The sequence below is a fragment of the Pleurodeles waltl genome, chromosome 6 (genome assembly GCF_031143425.1).
Source record: "Pleurodeles waltl isolate 20211129_DDA chromosome 6, aPleWal1.hap1.20221129, whole genome shotgun sequence".
Classification (NCBI taxonomy): Eukaryota; Metazoa; Chordata; class Amphibia; order Caudata; family Salamandridae; genus Pleurodeles; species Pleurodeles waltl.
In genome coordinates, this window is record NC_090445.1 from 601,390,225 (window position 1) to 601,409,557 (window position 19,333).

Consider the following 19,333-nt stretch of genomic DNA (forward strand, 5'->3'; position numbering starts at 1 on the left):
ACTTAACACCAGGAGGGACACTGTGGCACTCCAAGGGGCCCCTGACACTAGCATGGACAATGAACTGCCCACCACCTCCGCCGGCGCTAGTGGACAGGAGGCACCGCCACAGGACCACCACACCAGCACCCCACCCCCTGCAGACGGAGAACCACCCCGCAAGCGGTCCCTGAGAACCAGGAACAAGATAGAGCACAATGCCAAGACCCCCGCCAAGAAATAAGACCACCCTGATTGTCATCCTACTGTCCCACTTTGTAACCCTGGCCATATTGGAACTGCCCCAGCTCCACTTCCTATGCCCATATGGGCAATGCACCTGTGAGACTAATAGACTGGACTCTGCCATGAACATTCCTCCACCATCACCCCTCACCATTTTACAACCCCCTCCAATATTTAGCACTACAATAAACACCCTTGAAGCACAAAACAATCTGGAGTCAGTCTGTGATTTTGAAAATGTGTATTAGCAATGACAGTGTCAAAATGCGTTCTCAAATGTAATGTCAACATACTTATTTCACGCATCTCAAGTACATGAGGAATCTAAGCAGATGACACACGTTGGAAACCACACCTGTGAAACCGTAATGGAAATGTACAACTCAGTTACCATATACTGGTTGAAATCGACAGACAGGATAGAGGTAGAAGTGTGAAAGTACTTGTAGTAGGCAGGAATGTATTCTCACCTGTGTGTCACTGGAAATATTGCTGGATAACTGAGTCCCTGTTGTCAATGTCTTCTTCCTCTGCTTCCTCCTCATCACTGTCCACAGGCTCCACAGCTGGCTCAACACCGTCATCTGGACCATCCTCCTGCAGAAAAGGCACCTGTCGTCGCAAAGCCAAATTGTGAAGCATACAGCAGGCCACGATGTTTTGGCACACCTTCCTTGGTGAGTAGAATAGGGAACCACCTGTCATATGGAGGCACCTGAACCTGGCCTTCAGGAGGCCGAAGGTGCGTTCGATCACCCTCCTAGTCCGCCCATGGGCCTCATTGTAGCGTTCCTCTGCCCTGGTCCTGGGATTCCTCACTGGGGTCAGTTGCCATGACAGGTTGGGGTAACCAGAGACCCCTAATAGCCACACCCGGTGCCTCTGGAGTTGACCCATCACATAAGGGATGCTGCTATTCCGCAGGATGTAAGCGTCATGCACTGAGCCAGGGAACATAGCATTTACCTGGGAGATGTACTGGTCTGCCAAACATACCATCTGTACATTCATTGAATGATAACTCTTCCGGTTCCTGTACACCTGTTCACTCCTGTGGGGGGGAACCAGAGCTAAATGGGTACCATCAATGGCACCTATGATGTTGGGGATATGTCCAAGGGCATAGAAGTCACCTTTCACTGTAGGCAAATCCTCCACCTGAGGGAAAACGATGTAGCTCCGCATGTGTTTCAGCAGGGCAGACAACACTCTGGGCAACACGTTTGAAAACATAGGCTGGGACATCCCTGATGCCATGGCCACTGTTGTTTGAAATGACCCACTTGCAAGGAAATGGAGCACTGATAGCACCTGCACTTGAGGGGGATCCCTGTGGGATGGCGGATTGCTGACATCAGGTCTGGCTCCAACTGGGTACACAGATCCTGGACTGTGGCACGGTCAAACCTGTAGGTGATGATCAAATGTCGCTCCTCCATTGTCAACAGGTCCACCAGCGGTCGTTACACCGGAGGATTCCGCCATCTCCTCACATGTCCCAGCGGACGGTGCCTCGGAAGGACAACAGCGAGCACAGAGTCAAACAACTCAGAGGTATGTACCCACAGTCTACACAGAACACCATTCATACACAGAATTTGCCCTGTATTTGTGTTGTGCGACAAGGCCTAGGTCTGTGTGACGCAGTTGGTAACTAGGCCATGTGGGCCCCTGAAATGGCGGCTGCCTGACCTCTAAAGTGGGACAATGGGATGTGAGGTAACTGCGCTGGCGTTGTACACCGTCGCAGTAGGCGGTCGAAGACCGCGGCGCAATGCTGCATTGGTTAACATTGGACCCTATGGGTCCCAGGAGCCAATGACGATGTACGCCGGCGGTGATGCTATGCACCGCCGCGGATGTGACCACCATTTTCTAGCTGTTCAATAACTCGATACCTGATTTTCAACAGGAGAGGACCTACACTGCAAGTGCTGCTGTGACCTCGGTCTGGAAGAGACAATGGCTCGTGCGTCTGGGGAAAGGGCCCCTGCCTTCACTGCAGAGGAGTTGGAGAAGCTCGTGGACAGGGTCCTCCCCCAGTACACGCTACTCTACGGTCCTACAGACCAACAGGTAAGTACACAGGGAGCACGTTGTATGGGCTATGCCTGTGTGGAGAGGGCTGGTTGTAAGAAGGAAGAGGGCACAATTCTGCGTGCATGAAGGACTGTGAATGCATGTGCCATATGGCAAGGCTAGGGATGTGGGCCACTCACTTCGACGGTGCAGTTGCTAATGACTTCTCTTCTTTCCCTGTATATTTCATGTAGGTCAGCGTCCACCAGAAGAAGGATATTTGGCGTGCCATTGCCAAGGACATCCGGACCCTGGGGGTCCACCACAGACGGAGCACCCACTGCCGTAAAAGATGGGAGGACATTCGCCGATGGAGCAAGAAGACGGCGGAGGCTCAGCTGGGGATGGCCTCCCAACGTGGGAGGGGTGCCCGTCGCACCATGACCCCCCTGATGTTCCAGATCCTGGCGGTGGCCTACTCTGAGTTGGATGGGTGCTTGAGGGCATCACAGCAGACACAAGGAGGTGAGTACAACATAATTCTGCAGACTTTGCGCGCAGTGAAGGTGTCTGGGTGGGGGAGGAGGGCTGTGGGTTTCCCTAGGCCAAGGCGAGTTCCGTAGGCTAGGCCCCTCCGTAATGCAGGCTATGTGGCACTCCACCCCACCTCTGTAGAGCGCCAAGTACAGGTATACATGCCCCTGTGTCATCTATGTGTGCAGATGTCGACCATAGCCATGTAGGCCATATCCCAGGAACTGCATCTGTAGAGCCCAACAGCGCGGAGTAGTGCAGGGGGCTGCTGTGTCTCTACTGTCCGCCAACGGTAGCGGTAAGCCATGCACTCAACCTGTCTTTCTTCTGTCATCCCCCCCTTTTTGTGGTCTCCCTGTTCTTGTGTGCATCAGCATCATCAGGCGGAGGTACAGTGGCACCGGAGCACGAGGGAGCTGCATCCCACATGGCCATGGAGGGCCACACCACGGACTCGGAATACACCAGTGGGACGGAGGGCGAGGGGAGCTTCACGGCGGTCACAGGATCTGCAACCAGCGACACGGACTCGTCCTCCGATGGGAGCTCCCTTGTGGTGGTGGCAAAATCTGTGCCCCCCACTTCTACAGGTAGAGCCGCCACCCCCCCTACCAGCACCACCCTCCCAGAAGCCCCTCAGTCTTTGCCCCGTGCCCGCTCACCCAGGAGGGTGGGCATCATCTTCGCCCCAGGCACCTGTGCCCCTGCCCCTGTCACCTCTGCTGCCCTCAGTGAGGAGGCCATTGACCTCCTCAGGTCACTCACTGTTGGGCAGTCTACCATTTTGAATGCCATCCAGGGTGTAGAAAGGGAATTGCAACACACAAATGCATTCCTGAAGGGCATTCATTCTGGTCAAGCTGCCCTTCATCGAACCCTGCAAACTCTGGCCTCAGCACTGATGGCAGCCATTGTCCCTGTGTCTAGCCTCCCCCTCCAACTTCCTCCACCCAGACCCAATCCCCTGTACCCCAGCCTATCCCAAGCACACCATCAGACAAGCAGGCACACACCTCACCACACAAGGGAAGCTCAGGCAAACATAAGCACCACACATCCCACAGGCACTCACGCAAGCATCACACACATACAGACACACCAACATCCACTGCCTCCACTGTGTCCCCCTCGTCGTCGACTCCCTCCTCCCTCCCAGTCTCATCTACACTCCCACATGCATGCACTACCACTACAGCAACTACGTCCCGCACCAGCACACCCACCACCACACCCCGCTCACGTACACTCACCACCCCCACTCCATTTACACGTCCCCTGTGTCCTCTCCCCGTGTGTCTGCGACGCCCCCTCCCAAAGTACACAAACGCAGGCACACACCCACCCAACATACATCCACCTCACGACAGCCTCCAGCGCATGCACCTGCACCAAAGCCACAAAAGTTACACCTCCTACAACCACCTCCTCTTCCTCCACTCCCAAACCCCCTCCAGCTACTCGTCCCAGTGTTCCTAAGAAACTTTTCCTAACCAAGCTTGACCTCTTTCCCACCCCCCCTCCAATTCATAGGTCCCGTACTAGCACCTCAGCCAAAAAATCTCCGGGACCAGTGGTGCCTGTTGTTACAGGTATGTGGAGGGCACCAGGGCAGCCAGTGTGACACGGAGCCACAGCACAGCCATTCCCCCCCCCCCTGTGAAGCACCAGAAGTTGGACAGTGCCCGGCGTGAGAGGGGGAAGCCTCCAGCCAGAAAAGCCACTCACAAGGGTCCCGGTGGAAGTGTCGACTCAGCTGTGACTCCTCCCAAGGTGGGAAGGTGCAGAAGAAATCGCCAAAGTCTGGGAGGAGCAGCACGGCGGAGAAGACCGCCATCATCCCCGCTGCCCATGTGGCCACAGCCAGCCCAATCGTCACTGGCCAGGAGGCCACTGCCAGAGTCAGTGCTCAGGAGGGCAGCCCGATCGTCACAGGCCAGGAGGCCACCGCCAGAGTCAGTGCCCAGGAGGGCAGCCCGATCATCAGTGGCCAGGAGGCCACCGCCAGAGTCAGTGCCCGGGAGGGCTGTCTGATCGTCAGTGGCCAGGAGGCCACTGCCAGAGTCAGTGCCTGGGAGGGCAGCCCGATCGTCAGTGGCCAGGAGGCCACCGCCAGAGTCAGTGCCCAGGAGGGCAGCCCGAGTCAGTGCCCAGGAGGGCAGCCCGATCGTCAGTGGCCAGGAGGGCAGGCCGATCGTCACTGGCCAGGAGGCCACTGCCAGAGTCAGTGCCCAGGAGGGCAGCCCGATCGTCAGTGGCCAGGAGGCCACCGCCAGAGTCATTGCCCAGGAGGCCACCGCCAGCCACAGCACAGCTGCCCAGGAGGGCCACGGCAGCCACAGCCCAGCTGCCCAATGAAGGACCGCCAGCCCCAGCCCAGCTGGGCAATGAAGGACCGCCATGGCAAGCTCCGCTGAACAGGGCAAGCACCGCTGAACAGGTCAGAAACTGCAAACTCAAGCACCGCTGAACAGGGCAAAGACCGCTGAACAGGGCAAGCACCGCCAAGTCAAGCACCGCTGAACAGGGCAAAGACCGCTGAACAGGGCAAGCACTGCCAAGTCAAGCACCGCTGAACAGGTCAGAAACTGCTAACTCAAGCACCGCTGAACAGTGCAAAGACCGCCATGGCAAGCTCCGCTGAACAGGGCAAGCACCACCAAGTGAAGCACTGCTGAACAGGGCAAGCACCGCTGAACAGGGCAAGCACCGCCAAGTCAAGCACCGCTGAACAGGGCAAGCACCGCCAAGTCAAGCACCGCCGAACAGGGCAAGGACCGCCAAGTCAAGCACCGCTAGCCCATGAGTGGCAGGGGCAGTGACGCAACTGGGACCGTCACGGGGTGAGTGATGCACTCTGGTCACCAGTCCCCCTCCAGAACCAGTGGAGACATGGATCCACTCTGTCTGTCCTGCACAGGATGAAGCACTCTGGGCACCAGTCCCCCTCCAGAACCAGTGGAGACATGCATCCACTCCGTCTGTCCTGCACAGGATGAAGCACTCTGGGCACCAGTCCCCCTCCAGAACCAGTGGAGACATGCATCCACTCCATCTGTCCTTGACAGGATGAAGCACTCTGGGCACCGGTCCCCCTCCAGAACCAATGGAGACCGTCTGTCCTTGACAGGATGAAGCACTCTGGGCACCAGTCCCCCTCCAGAACCAGTGGAGACATGCATCTGCTCCGTCTGTCCTGCACAGGATGAAGCACTCTGGGCACCAGTCCCCCTCCAGAACCAGTGGAGACATGCATCCACTCCGTCTGTCCTTGACAGGATGAAGTACTCTGGGCACCAGTCCCCCTCCAGAACCAGTGGAGACATGCATCCACTCGGTCTGTCCTTGACAGGATGAAGTAGTCTGGGCACCAGTCTCCCTCCAGAACCAGTGGAGACATGCATCCACTCCGTCTGTCCTGCACAGGATGAAGCACTCTGGGCACCAGTCCCCCTCCAGAACCAGTGGAGACATGCATCCACTCCGTCTGTCCTTGACAGGATGAAGCACTCCTGGCCCCAGTCCCCCTCCAGAACCAGTGGAGACATGCATCCACTCCGTCTGTCCTGCACAGGATGAAGCACTCTGGGCACCAGTCCCTCTCCAGAACCAGTGAAGACTGTTATCCACTTGAGAGACTGTGGCTTTGCACTCCCCAGGATGGTACAGTGGGCAAGCCACCCACTGTAGAGACTTGAGAGACTTTGGCTTTGCACTCCCAAGGATGGTACAGTGGGCACGCCACCCACTGTAGAGACTTGAGAGACTGTGGCTTTGCACTCCCCAGGATGGTACAGTGGGCAACCCACCCACTGTAGAGACTTGAGAGACTGTGGCTTTGCACTCCCCAGGATACATCAATGGGCATGGAGCCCCCTCGTGGATCTGGCGTGGTGCACTCATCCGGCTGAGGTGCCCCCTATTCCCTTCCCCTGAGGTGCCTGTTGTATTTCTATCTGATGTCCCAGCAGTGTTCTCTCCGTTTTGATCAGGTATCTAGTGTGGGCCTCGCCCATGCATTTTGGACCCAGTGGTCCACGGACAATGACTTGTGCATTACCTGCACTACTAATCGTGGTGTATATTTTGTTTAATGTGTGTGTATATATATATATGTATATATTTGGTTACTGTATTTTGATATATTACAAGGGTTTCACTCATTTCCTTTTGTCTTTGCATTCTTCCGGGGGGGTTGGGAGTTGTTACTGTAATGTTTGGATATGCATTGGTGTGTGTGTTGTAGTGGGTGAGGGTCGGGTGGGGGTGTTGCGTGTGAGTGTCCCTATCTTTTGCCTCCCCCTCCCCTATGTCGTAGGTGCAGTACTCACCGTTGTCTTTGCCGCCGGCGTTGATGATCGTCGTATAGGAGCAGGAAGACTAGTGCAGGAAGAATATGGAGTTCAGGCTCCATGGTGCCCTCCTTCCTCGTGGAGTGTGTAGAGGTGAGCGTTTTCCCTTTGAAATGGCTGTTTCCGCTGTGTTTTTATCCGCGGTGAATCCGCCCTGGAAAAGGTGGTGGATTGGTAGGTTGTGATACTGTGGGCAGTACTTTGTCTCCCGTCTGTCTGTTGGCGGTGACCGCCGCGCTGTTTGTCTGTACCGTCGTGGTGGTCGGAGTGTTAAAGTGGCTGTCTTTGTTGGCAGTTTCCGCCACGGTCATGATTCCCATTTTTTTACTGCCGGCCTGTTGGTGGTCATACCGCCGCATGTACACCGTCCGCCAGGGTTGTAATGACCACTATATGTTGAGAGTCCTTGGTTTAGTGAAACACAAAATCAGACTTTGAAACTCTGGATTCAAAATGTAACTCAGTGATTGAGGTCTATACCAATGAGAATTTATAGACTACTTTTAGAGAGTAGGGAAGGATTGATAAAAAAACGAAGTCTCTAAGCCTGCTCCTTCCAGTTTCCATGTGGCTGTTTCACATCAATTTATAGCTCCCTGTGAATCATAGAAGTATTGTAACATTAGAACTGCAGGTAGTGGTGCATGGGAGGATGTCTGTGATGAAAGCAGTGTGCCACTGAAGTATATACGTGGAGTGCAGAGTGCAGATGTGTGATTTGCATGTTGCACGTTGTGCTTTACAGCAGGCACATCAACCCTCTTTGCTGCTTTGTGATGGGTCAAGACTGTGACTAGACTACACAAAAAAGGGATCTCTCCAGAAGGTACATTGTCCTGCAGCACTGTTTTGTCCTCAGACTGTGAATTCTTTGCCAACTAAAGATAAAGCCTAAAATGACCATATTCTTATTGGTGGAAAGGCGAGGGATCTGCATGAAGTACTGTATGTTAAGAATAAATCAGTCAGGAATAGGGGGTCATCTTAGTCTTTAAAACATTACAACCTGCACCACCCCCCACCCTTCTGTGGCCCCCACCCCAATGCAAATACTGTATTTCTGACATTTGCGAAGTCACACTTTGGTAGTGGACAAATGGCCAACTGAGCCATCTTATTAGCTTTAAACCAATGCACTATATGTAAGGACTAGTTTTGTATGACTATGTTTTTTCAGTGTTGTTCTGGAGGTCGTAGATCTTCTTGTAATGTCATAAGACATGCATACATTTACACATTGCATTTCTGTTTCTTGTTAATGAAGATGGTGGACATTTGTTGTCAACTTGCCTAAGCTTTTCTTATGCCCCTGAATCCTGATGTACAGTGTGGTTATTATAGGGTATCATTTTTATTCAGTGTAATTCATTCAAACTATTAACATGGCTAGATTGTGTAGTACGGTTAAGCTATAGTACTTAGTACTAATGCTGTTTGTTTTCTTTCCTTTTCAGCAGTAGATGTGGAGCTAAACCCACAATTACAATCTTTGCAGTGTGCACACAATTCGTCTTCCTCCTGCCTTCACAGTTGCCCACTCCACCACTACACTCCCTTTTATAAGTCACTTTTGCTCAAATGAATGAGTAAGCAGCCAGGAAAGTATTTAAGCAGTGCTCAAAAGGGACAAATTAAATCAAAAGTAGAGTAGTTTGAAAGCAAATTCATGAAATTTGATTCTATGTTTCGGTTTTCTGCTGGTCATGTTGCATCATCATCTCAGGCATCACTCCCAGAAGGCGATGCAGCTTAAGCGTCACAAGTGTCCTCATAAGGAGACACAAGAGCACAAACATTATGGTCATTTGATAAAACTACAGGTGTAACCCCTAACTTTGAAGTATCTATTGTGCCAGCACTACAGGCTACAACTGAAGTAAGTTGTTAGAAGGATGGAAGAAATTGCAAGTTCAGCAGCTGGGCCTCCACTGCTGCCAGTAGTTAAAAGAAATGTAAAAACTACACACCTGATGTATCACCACTAACATCAATGACTGAAAGAAGTGCAGAAATTGTGGGTGCACCAAATGTGATGCTGCTGCTACCAATGACTGAAAGAAGAAACAAGTTAGTTACCTGTAACTATAGTTCTCCACGGACTGGAAAGAATGATTTAAGTATTACAGGCTCATTAAGATGAAAGTCTGATGGTACCTTAGGTATACATTTTCGGTTAATGTGTACAATGACTCTGTCTTCTCTGAATTGTAGGATGTGTTGCTGGATGGTAAAAGCCTGAATCTCGCTGACCCTGTGTGTAGGCATAAATGCAAGGAGTAGAGCACCTTCTATGAAAGATACTTCATATCTGCTCTATGGATAGGCTAACATGAATCTTTCATCAATTGTCCCAATAATGTGTTGAGCTGCCATGTCGGAGGAGGGGCTCTGAATGGGGAATTGCTCTGAACAACCCCTTGAGAAATTGTTTAATAATTCTCGTAGACCACAAAGATGGTTTATCAGATGATGTCAGAATATGGGAAATGGCTGCAAGATGTACCTTAATGGAAGCAGGAGACAAAAAGATGAGATGTACTTTTACAGTTCTACACCATAGACAAAGGGGGTCATTCTGACGCGGGAGCACCGCCAACAGACCGGCGGTGCCCCGCAGGGCATTCTGACCGCGGCGGTTCGGCCGCGGTCAGATGCGGGAAATCGGCGGTCTCCCGCCGGTTTCCCGCTGCCCTGCAGAATCCTCCATGGCGGCGGAGCGCGCTCCGTCGCCATGGGGATTCTGACACCCCCTACCGCCATCCTGTTCCTGGCGGGTCTCCCGCCAGGAACAGGATGGCGGTAGGGGGTGCCGCGGGGCCCCTGGGGGCCCCTGCAGTGCCCATGCCAATGGCATGGGCACTGCAAGGGCCCCCGTAAGAGGGCCCCACAAAGTATTTCAGTGTCTGCTATGCAGACACTGAAATACGCGACGGGTGCCACTGCACCCGTCGCACCTTCCCACTACGCCGGCTCAATTCTGAGCCGGCGTCCTCGTGGGAAGGTTGATTTGCCCTGGGCTGGCGGGCGGCCTTTTGGCGGCCGCCCGCCAGCCCAGGGCAAATCCCAAAATACCCTCAGCGGTCTTTCGACCGCAGAGCGGTATTTTGGTGGGGGAACTTTGGCGGGCGGCCTCCGCCGCCCGCCGAAGTTAGAATCACCCCCAAAATCTCTTCCACTTCAGACGGTATGTCTTTTTTTGTACTGTCCTCAAGCGCCTTGGAAAATATGTTCCTGCAATCTTTAGGAATGTTCAGGTGACCAAATTCTTGGAATTCAGGAGCCAGGCTGATAAGTTGAGGGAGATGGGATCCGGAAATTGCTCGTGGTTCATAGTCAGTAACAATAGGATCAGCTTGAGTCTGATGGGAGGACATACTGACAGTAGGATAGGCTCTGTGTACCAGTGCTGACATGGGCATGCAGGGGCTAGCAGTATGACCTGACAGGGCTCTGCTTTCATCTTGCTGAGTACTCTTGAAAGGCGAGGAATTGGAGCAAAAGGCGTAAGCAAGTATGTTGGACCAAGCAATCAAAAAGGCATCCTCTACACCCCCGATGGGGATGCCAACTTGAGAAGAACTGGTATTGGGTATTCTGGGAGGTCGCAAAGTGATCCAGGCTTGGTGTGCCCCACTGGAGAAAGATGAGGTCCAGTGTCCTGTGGTCCAGGTCCCACTCATGACAAGTTGTTCTCCACCTGCTCAAGGTGTCTGCTAAGGCATTCAGATGTCCTGGCACATGTTCTGCCCTCAGGTGTATTGAGTGTCAAGTACACAAGCTCCAAATTAACTGGGCCTATTGAGACAGCAGGCAAGACTGAGTTCCTTCCCGCTTGTTTATGTAGTGATTGTTGTTGTGTTGTCTGTTCTGATAAAGTACCAAAAACCTTTGAATTCTGGGAAGGAAGGCTTGTAATGCCAGGTATACTGCCCTTAACTCTTGAAGAATGATGTGAAGACCCCAATGTGAAGGAGTCCACTTGCCCCTGACCTGGAGGTCCTGTAGGTAAGATCCCCATCCGTCCAGGGATGCATCCATTGTAATGACCAGTGGGGAGGCTCAAGTTAAAAACTGGAGGCCCACTGAGAGGTTTGCAGAACTTGTCCACCAGTCTAGTGACTTCACATGAATGGAGTTACTTGAATGATATCTTTGAAGGATCCTGTCATCTGTTTCCACTGTATATCCATTGCTTCCTGAAGACGGTGCATATGTGGGCAACAGTGCTGTATGAGATGTATACAAGAGGAGAGATTTGTAACAGCGAACTCAAAGTGACTTCCTTTTTTGTAGCTGTGTTGCTAGGGCTGATAATTTTTCTTGTCTCTCTAATGTGAGGTAGGCCATAATAAGGCTAGTATCCAGTATGGCTCCCAGGAAAGTTATTCTCCGTAATAGTTGGAGCACTGATTTGTCTTGTGTGAGAGTGAGTCCTACCTCTTTGAAAAGGGGTAAGGTAGCTGTGATGGACACCTTTGCTGACTGTTTGGGGGGAGCTTTCTCTCACCAGTCTTCGAGATAAGGGAAGACTTCATGCCTCTGTTGCCTGAGGCAGGCTACGACTGGTGCTAGGCATTTGGTAAAGATGAGGGGAGAAGACTTGAGACCAAAGGGCAGAACTCGGAATGGAAATTGTTTGCAGGCTACTGTGAACCTTAGAAGTTTCCTGTGTCTCGATGGATGGATATGTGAAAGTAGGCATCTTGGAGGTCCAGGGAGGACATGTAATCTCCCTTCTGGAGGAACTGCAATATGTCTTGGAGTGTGATAATGCAAAACATTTGCTTTGTGAGATATTTGTTGAGTTCTCTTAAGTCGAGAATTGGTCTCCACTGTTGTGACTTCTTCCAGGTTAAGCAGAAATGGGAATAGAAACCTTTTCCTTTCTGGGAGTAGGAACTTTTCTATCGATCCTTTTTTGCAACATGTTCTCTACTTTCAATTTTAGCAAATGCAGATGCTTTTGCATTTCCATTATTAGTGGTGATAGAGGTGGTGTTTGCACAAATACTAGAAGGGGTCCGAGTTGTACTATATTGAAGACACACTGGTCTGTGGTTATCTGTCTATGCAGATGGTCGGTAATTCTCCCTGGTACATTTGATGAGGGAGAAGGAGTGATAACCATCTCTTGGATGCTGTCACTGCCTGCGGGAGGCATTCTTGCCCTGCCTTCTGAGCCTTACTCTGGATTGTATGAAGCTGAAGGTGGTTGTCTCTGATGGTACTGAGACCGGGTTTGCTAAGTACTATAGGTGTCTGTTGGATAGCGATCCTGCTGATATTCTCCATGAAATGAGGGTTGACCTCTTTCTCTGACGCCACAAAAAGGCACTTTCCTGTAATGCAGCATGCCTAGCAATCGAGCAGTATCCATATTAGATTTGATAGTTTGGAGAGCTTCAATAACATGCTTCCCAAATAAAGCCTCCCATCGTATGGTAAGTTCAGTATTTTTGTTTGAACTTCCGGTCTGAGATTGGTAGCCTTAAGCTTTCCTTGGCAGCGCAGAACTGCCGCTCCTCCAGTTGCCGGAAGCGGGTGGAGGCAGTGTCTAAAGCACAGTCTATAATCTCCACGGAAGAACTGGAACCCTTGTATTATCCAGCAAGATAAAATTTCAGTACTCCCTCCGAAGTTCTTTTAAAAACGAGATCGAGTCCGCCCAGGTGACATCATCTTACCTGGGTGAAGCTAGGTGGTCATATGATGAAGCATGACACTATAATGTGTGTGAGACCACCTAGTCCGTAAAGGGAACTCCCTCATAGGTCTTTCCACCAGTCACATCTATATGTCCACATCCACTAAGACAATTGCCTATTTTGGACCATAGCTGTCTATCATATCTCCCGAGGAGCACCAAGGAATTTGCAGCTCTTACAGTAAGTGCGAACATTGGAAAGAAACGTTTGCCGATGTTATCAAGACGTCTGCCGTCTTTATCAGGTGGTGCTGTTAGAGGTGTGGAGGGGTTTCTAGATCGGCATTGCGCTGTCTGCGAGATGGCAGAATCAGGTTTAGGGTGACCTGTTAGGCAGACAGGAGCATTTTCTGGGGCTTTTTAATTTCTTATTAAGTTTAGGCAATACTGCAATTACTTAGCTGGATTGTGCATAATTTTCAAGCCCTGGCTCCATACATAATCAATAATAGGTATGGACCTGACTGTATTCCGATTGGGCTCTTTGAAATCATAAAGAAAATAGTCCTGTTGTGTTGTAGGCATAGGCAGGTCAAAACATGTGGCCGCTCTTTCTAAGAGATTGTGGACACCTATATTTTCTGGAGGTGGTTTTGAAGATGCTGGCGTGGGCACAATGTAATCGTGTCATTCATCTTCATGGGTCTCAATATCACCCTCTTCTCTCTCTATCTCAGAAGATGTAGGGTCCTGCATTGGAACCACCAGTGGAGATCGGTGTGGTAGCAGAATTGTAGGCAAACAGTGTGGCTGAGGAAAAGTTGTTTGAGGGGGAATGATATCTGTAGGGACTCGAGGCTGCTGGGCAGGGGTTGATGCTGGAGGAATAAGTATCTTCTGGCATTGATTGCAGATCTGAAATCAGGGCCGAAGGAAGACATACCATGTCTTGTTGGTACTGTTGAGATTGCTGATAATATTGTTGATCATAATATTCCTCGTTCTCCGAGTATTCTTGACACTTGATGTGGAGTTCGGATGGGCTCCTTGCCGCTCCATCGTCATCAGAATCATCATCATCCAGAAGGTGGGATAGCAGAAGCTTTGAAACCTTGCTTGGAGACGTTACAGACAGAGTTAAATGTGTCTGTTTCAGAGTTTTAGCCTTACTTAGGTTGTCGACGATGTCAACGATGAGAAGAGAGGCAGCGTTGTGGTTCTTTACCTCGTCGTCAATGTATTCATTGTCATCGACCTGTAGGAGTCCATCAACAGTAAGTTGCTTGTAGGTTAGAGACTGTCGTGAATCGTGGATAGTCGACTGGAGCATTATTGACGAGGGAGCTGTCGATGGGATGTTTGTTGTCTGCGACTGCATTGATGGTGATGCAATGGCTATTGTCGATGGCAGTAAAGAATGAACCACCAACAATGATTTCATCGACTCGAAGGATGCCACCATCGGCATTGTGACAGTGGTGATGGTAGATGTCATTGAGGAGACAGTGGAAAGCCCAGTTGTCAATGTCCTTGTTGATGGAGATACCATCAATGCAGTACAGTAGCTGTTTTTTTAAAACATGCTGTACCTGAAGAGGTGGCATTGGAGGCTCTGAAGTCGACTCCTGTCTGAAGTTTGAAGAAATAAGGATTTTTAACCTTTTGCAACTGCAACAAAGCACGTTTCTGAGGCAATTTGGAAGAGCTGTGATGTTTTGATGAGCACTCAGAAGATTTTTTGTATGCCTTCTTTGTATGTTTTTGAGAGGTAGGAGTGACAGCAACCTTTCTAGCTCGCTTCCCCAGCGTTTTAGATGACTTGGTAGAAGACAATTCACTCTCCTCATCAGAGACAGGGTTGTCTGTCGATTTGAGCTTCTGCAGCCAAAGGAGAAGTCGTCCTTCATGGTCCTTTAAAGCCTCTGTAGAAAATGTGCAACATACCTTGCAGTCTCCTGTCTTGTGCTCAGGCTGAAGACAGTATATGCAGTCTTTATGAGGATCATGTACAGGTAGCCTCTTCTTGTTGCAGGTGCCATAAGGCATAAAAAGCCACTTTTTGGTGTCTCTGACATAATGGACCAGAGTTAGGTGCCCCTTCCATGGGGAGAAAGTAGGACATTTTGGTCAAAAGATCCACCACAGCTAATATGGTGGTAAAATATTGCTTGGTTTTTGCAGTTCCACAATAAAATCCATAGAAATAGTATGCCAACGAGGAGTGGGTAAAGATGTCAATAACCCTGTGGGTGCCTGATGAGAGCTTTTGCTTTGTGCTCATATGCTGTAATTTTGTATGTACTGTTTAGTGTCTGTAGCAAGGGAAAACCACCAAAATATATCTTACACAGGTCTAGAGTTAGAATCTGATCAATTGGAATTATGGATGGATGTTCATTTGGTGTTTCTAGAATGTAATACCCCAAGCGTGCGAGAGCATCAGCCTTTCCATGTTGCCTATCAGATTGGAACGGGATAACAAAATCAAAATTGTTAAAAACTTTGTCCAGAACAATTGTCTCATACACAATGCACATGCAGACTTCAAAAACATCAGATTTCTGTGATCCGTCAAGTAGGTAACAGTATTGAGAACACCAAACAAATAATGACGCCACACTTCAAAGTCTTTTGTTATAGTCAACAATTCCCTATCCCCAACTGAGTAATTTCCTTCTGCTGGTCTCAATTTATGGGAAAAGAATGCAACAGTATATACGTTTCCGGTTCCTTTACCTCTTTGTGATAACGCTCCCCCCACTGCTACCTGAAATGAATCTGCTTCTAAAATGAAAGCTTGGTTGGGATCCGGATGCTGTAGGACAGGAATGCTAGTGAAAGCTGCCTTACATTTTTTAGAGCTGCTTCCTCAGTCCACTGGAATGTCAAACCCTTACACAGCAACCGAATAATGGGAGAAGCTAAAGTAGAAACATTATTAATGAAGCAACACCATTGAGAACAGCCATTACTTTATGAGGGTCCATGTTAAATCCCTGTGCTGACAACACATACCACAAAAAGGAACAAGAAGGGACATGGAATTCACACTTTTCTAACTTGACAAACAGCTTATTTTCCTTCAACCTTTCAAAAGAGCTCTCACATGTTTTTTGTTTTCTGGAACAGAAGAGTAGATCAAGATGTCATTGATTTAAGCAATGGCACAAATGTCCAGATATTCCCTCAAAACCTCATTTATAAAGAATTGAAAGGCAGCTGGAGCATTACAGAGGCCGAAAGGCATGACCAAGTACTCATACAGCCCAAATTTGGTACGGAAGGCAGTTTTCCATTTGTCCCTCTCCTGAACCCAAACCAAGTGGTATGTCCCACTTAAGTCCAAATTGGTGAACATTTTGGCACTCTTAACTTGGTTGAGTAATGATTATATCAGAGGTAAGGGGTAACAATATTTAATTGTAACATTGTTGAGGGCTTTATAGTCTATGCAAGCATGAAGTCCTCCTTCCTTCTTTGGTATAAAAATAAGAGGCAAAGAAGCTGGATAACACAAAGGCCTAATAAAAGGTATACTGAACATTTCATCGAGGTATTCACAGAGATACAAACTTTCTTTCTCTGTTAAGGCATATGTCCTGTTACAAGGAATGTGAGCCCCAGGCACCAAGTTGATCCTACAGTCATATAATCGGTGAGAAGGAAGGGTAGTAGTCTTTGTTTTGTCAAATACTTGTGCAAGGTCACGATAATATGGAGGTAAAATTGGTGAAGTAGTTTCTACTGTTGCCAGTACTTTCTTTTGAACCTCATTAGTTTGCTTACAACCTTTAATACAGAGATCAGATCAGAAGGTAATGGTATGTTTAACCCAATCAATATCTGGGTTATGTTTTGTTAGCCAAGGATTTACTAGTACAGCCTGAAACTGAGGAGCCTGTATTAAATCAAACCGCACAAATTCCTTATGGGAATCTTCAATGTTCAAGCGCGGATCTATGGTGGCATGAGTGATAGGACCTGACTTGTTGGCACTACCATCAATGTTTCTTACTTCTTCTATGGTATCTTCAGACAAGGGAAAAATATCTAAGTGATTGGCCAAGGATAAATCCATGAAATTACCTTTTTCCACAATATAAACAGTGTTTCATATAACAATGTCTTTGTTGCTCTTCCTCACTTAAGGGTCCATGTACACTGCCTATTTGCATAGGTTCTGGTTTGTCTGTAGTCTTTTCTGGTTCTGTTTTCCTGTCTTTGTACATCAGTACCATAGTATCAGAGCATCCTCTATCCCTATGCCCTTCATTGAGTTTATGATCCAGTTTTATTACTAGGCCAATTAAGTCACTGCGGGATTCAGGAGGATCCACTACTTGGGCCTCAAGATCCTTCAACTCGTCTCTTAGACCTCTATAAAACAGAGAACTGCATGTGGCTTCTGGTCAGCCTGCTCCTCGACTAATCTGTTGAAATTAAAAGTGGATGTCCTTAGATCTTTATTGCCTTGCCAAAAAATCAGTAACTCTGAGTCAACTAATTGCATAAAGGTATGACGATCAAATGATTCCTTCAGCTCAGATTTGAAAGCATTATAATTATATAGCAAGGGGTCATTACGTTCCACTACTGAGATGAACCAGGTGGCTGCATTGCCTCCTAAATATGACAACACAAAAGCTACCTTTTACTGCTCTGTAGGAAAGCATGACGCTTTGCACATGAAATGCAGATGACACTGGTTTATGAATGTAGCAAATTTCATAGGATCCCCTGTGACTCTTTTGGGTGGCCCCACAGGATGTGAAGGAGGGGTAGTAACATTTATTACTGGAGCCCCTGTGCTCCCCCCAGTCCCTGAAGTAGGGAGCGTGGGAGCTGTGCCCTCCTAAGCCCCCAAACTGGTCCCTGGTGCTGGATTAGCAGTACCCATGCTTTGTAACAGTCAACTCTCAGAGTCAGTGCATGTGTCTCCTTTTGTAAATTACCTATCATGTGTGCAAGATCTGCTAAGATAACATCTTGTGCCTCCATATTGCTTAGGCATAAATTTGACGTGGGTTTGGCATTCCGCCAGAATCTCACCTTGTTTTCCGCAGGAGTGAGAGGAGGACACGATGCTGGCTCCCAGCTTCACCCTTGGCCATGGCAGCTCAACAATAGTCAAAGCCAACTAATGTAGATGGGGAACAGGGGAATGGAAAAAAAAAAAAAAAGGTTTTCCACAGAGACTGTATTGTGGTGCAAGTGTCTACCTTGGGCTATTCAAGACTCCTCCTAATAGAAAAATAGGGTCAAAGAGGGAGTCAGTGACATCGCCTTTAAGGTGAGTGTCAATGTACATATATGTTTCTAGGTGTAACTAAATACCTGGAGAATTCCCCTCTTCCTTTTTTCAGTAGAAAATGAAAATGGCAGCTAAAAGATGTTTTTTGTTGATGTAGGGGAAAAGAGAGTACATGTATGTATGGTAAGGAGTAATAGGAGTGATTAGAACATGTACTTCCTATAGTAAAGCATACCTCAGGTTTTACTTTCCTTTTTGGAAGAAGGCTCATAAAATACTGACTATCAGTGTAGATAAAAGAAAGAAATGAAGAAAAGGAGATAACATACAGCCCTACATGTATTTAATTTCTAATCATAAGTCAAAATAATAAAAATAAAGAGCCTCAAAAAAGTGCACAAATATGAAAACAATGTGTTACTTATTTTAATCCTTAGAAATCATTATATTCATAGCATCTATGTCCTTGTAGGTGAGCCATCAGAGACTAGAATTCATAATACAGAATCCACACTCAAGATGCAAGTTTAGATACATATTATTCTGATGTCACTTCTTAAACAGCACACAGAGCGCATTTACCCCTAGCTTCGACTTTGCATATCGATGATGCTTTAACAAGTTTCTTCTTTTGCTTCTCTGGATATCTAGGACTGAAGAGCAGGACCAACCGAGAGAGGAATACGACAAAGTAAACAAAATAATTCACAGCTCGTAGGGGACCTAATGAGGAGCAGTCGAGAACACTGAAGCAGCGTGCAGGTATCCCGGAAGCAAGGAAAGTAAAACCGACTGCAGGAAGCTGAAGGCAGGGAACAAATAGAGAATGCCAAGCTAGTTTCCTGCCTGTCGGCTCCCGTTTATATTATTAGAAGGCAGATTGTGGCAGGCATGATAGGTCCTAACAGTCTCCTAGAGAAAGAAAAAATTGCTAACTTGCTCAGAGAACATACTGTGGTATTATCACTAATTGTACCTCTTCTTATGATGAATGCGATAAGTGAGAGGTCTGCAGCTTTCATTTTCAAATATGACAAAAACTTTGTACTCTGTTTTTCTCCAGAAGCCTATAATAGCCTCCAATGTCCAATTAGACTCTACTGAATAGTGAAAGATTACACTGTTATGCTTCTCAGTTTATGAATTAGCGTTAGCGTCGAAGGCACAGAAAAAAGGAAACTGACGTCAGCACGCTGGTGAGGACCTCTTATTGGCACGGTGACGTCAGACGGAGTCGCGTGGAGCTGTGCAATTGTGACGTCCTCATCGACGTGGAGGGCTGGGAAGAAGACTTTCCGTCGGATGCTGGCG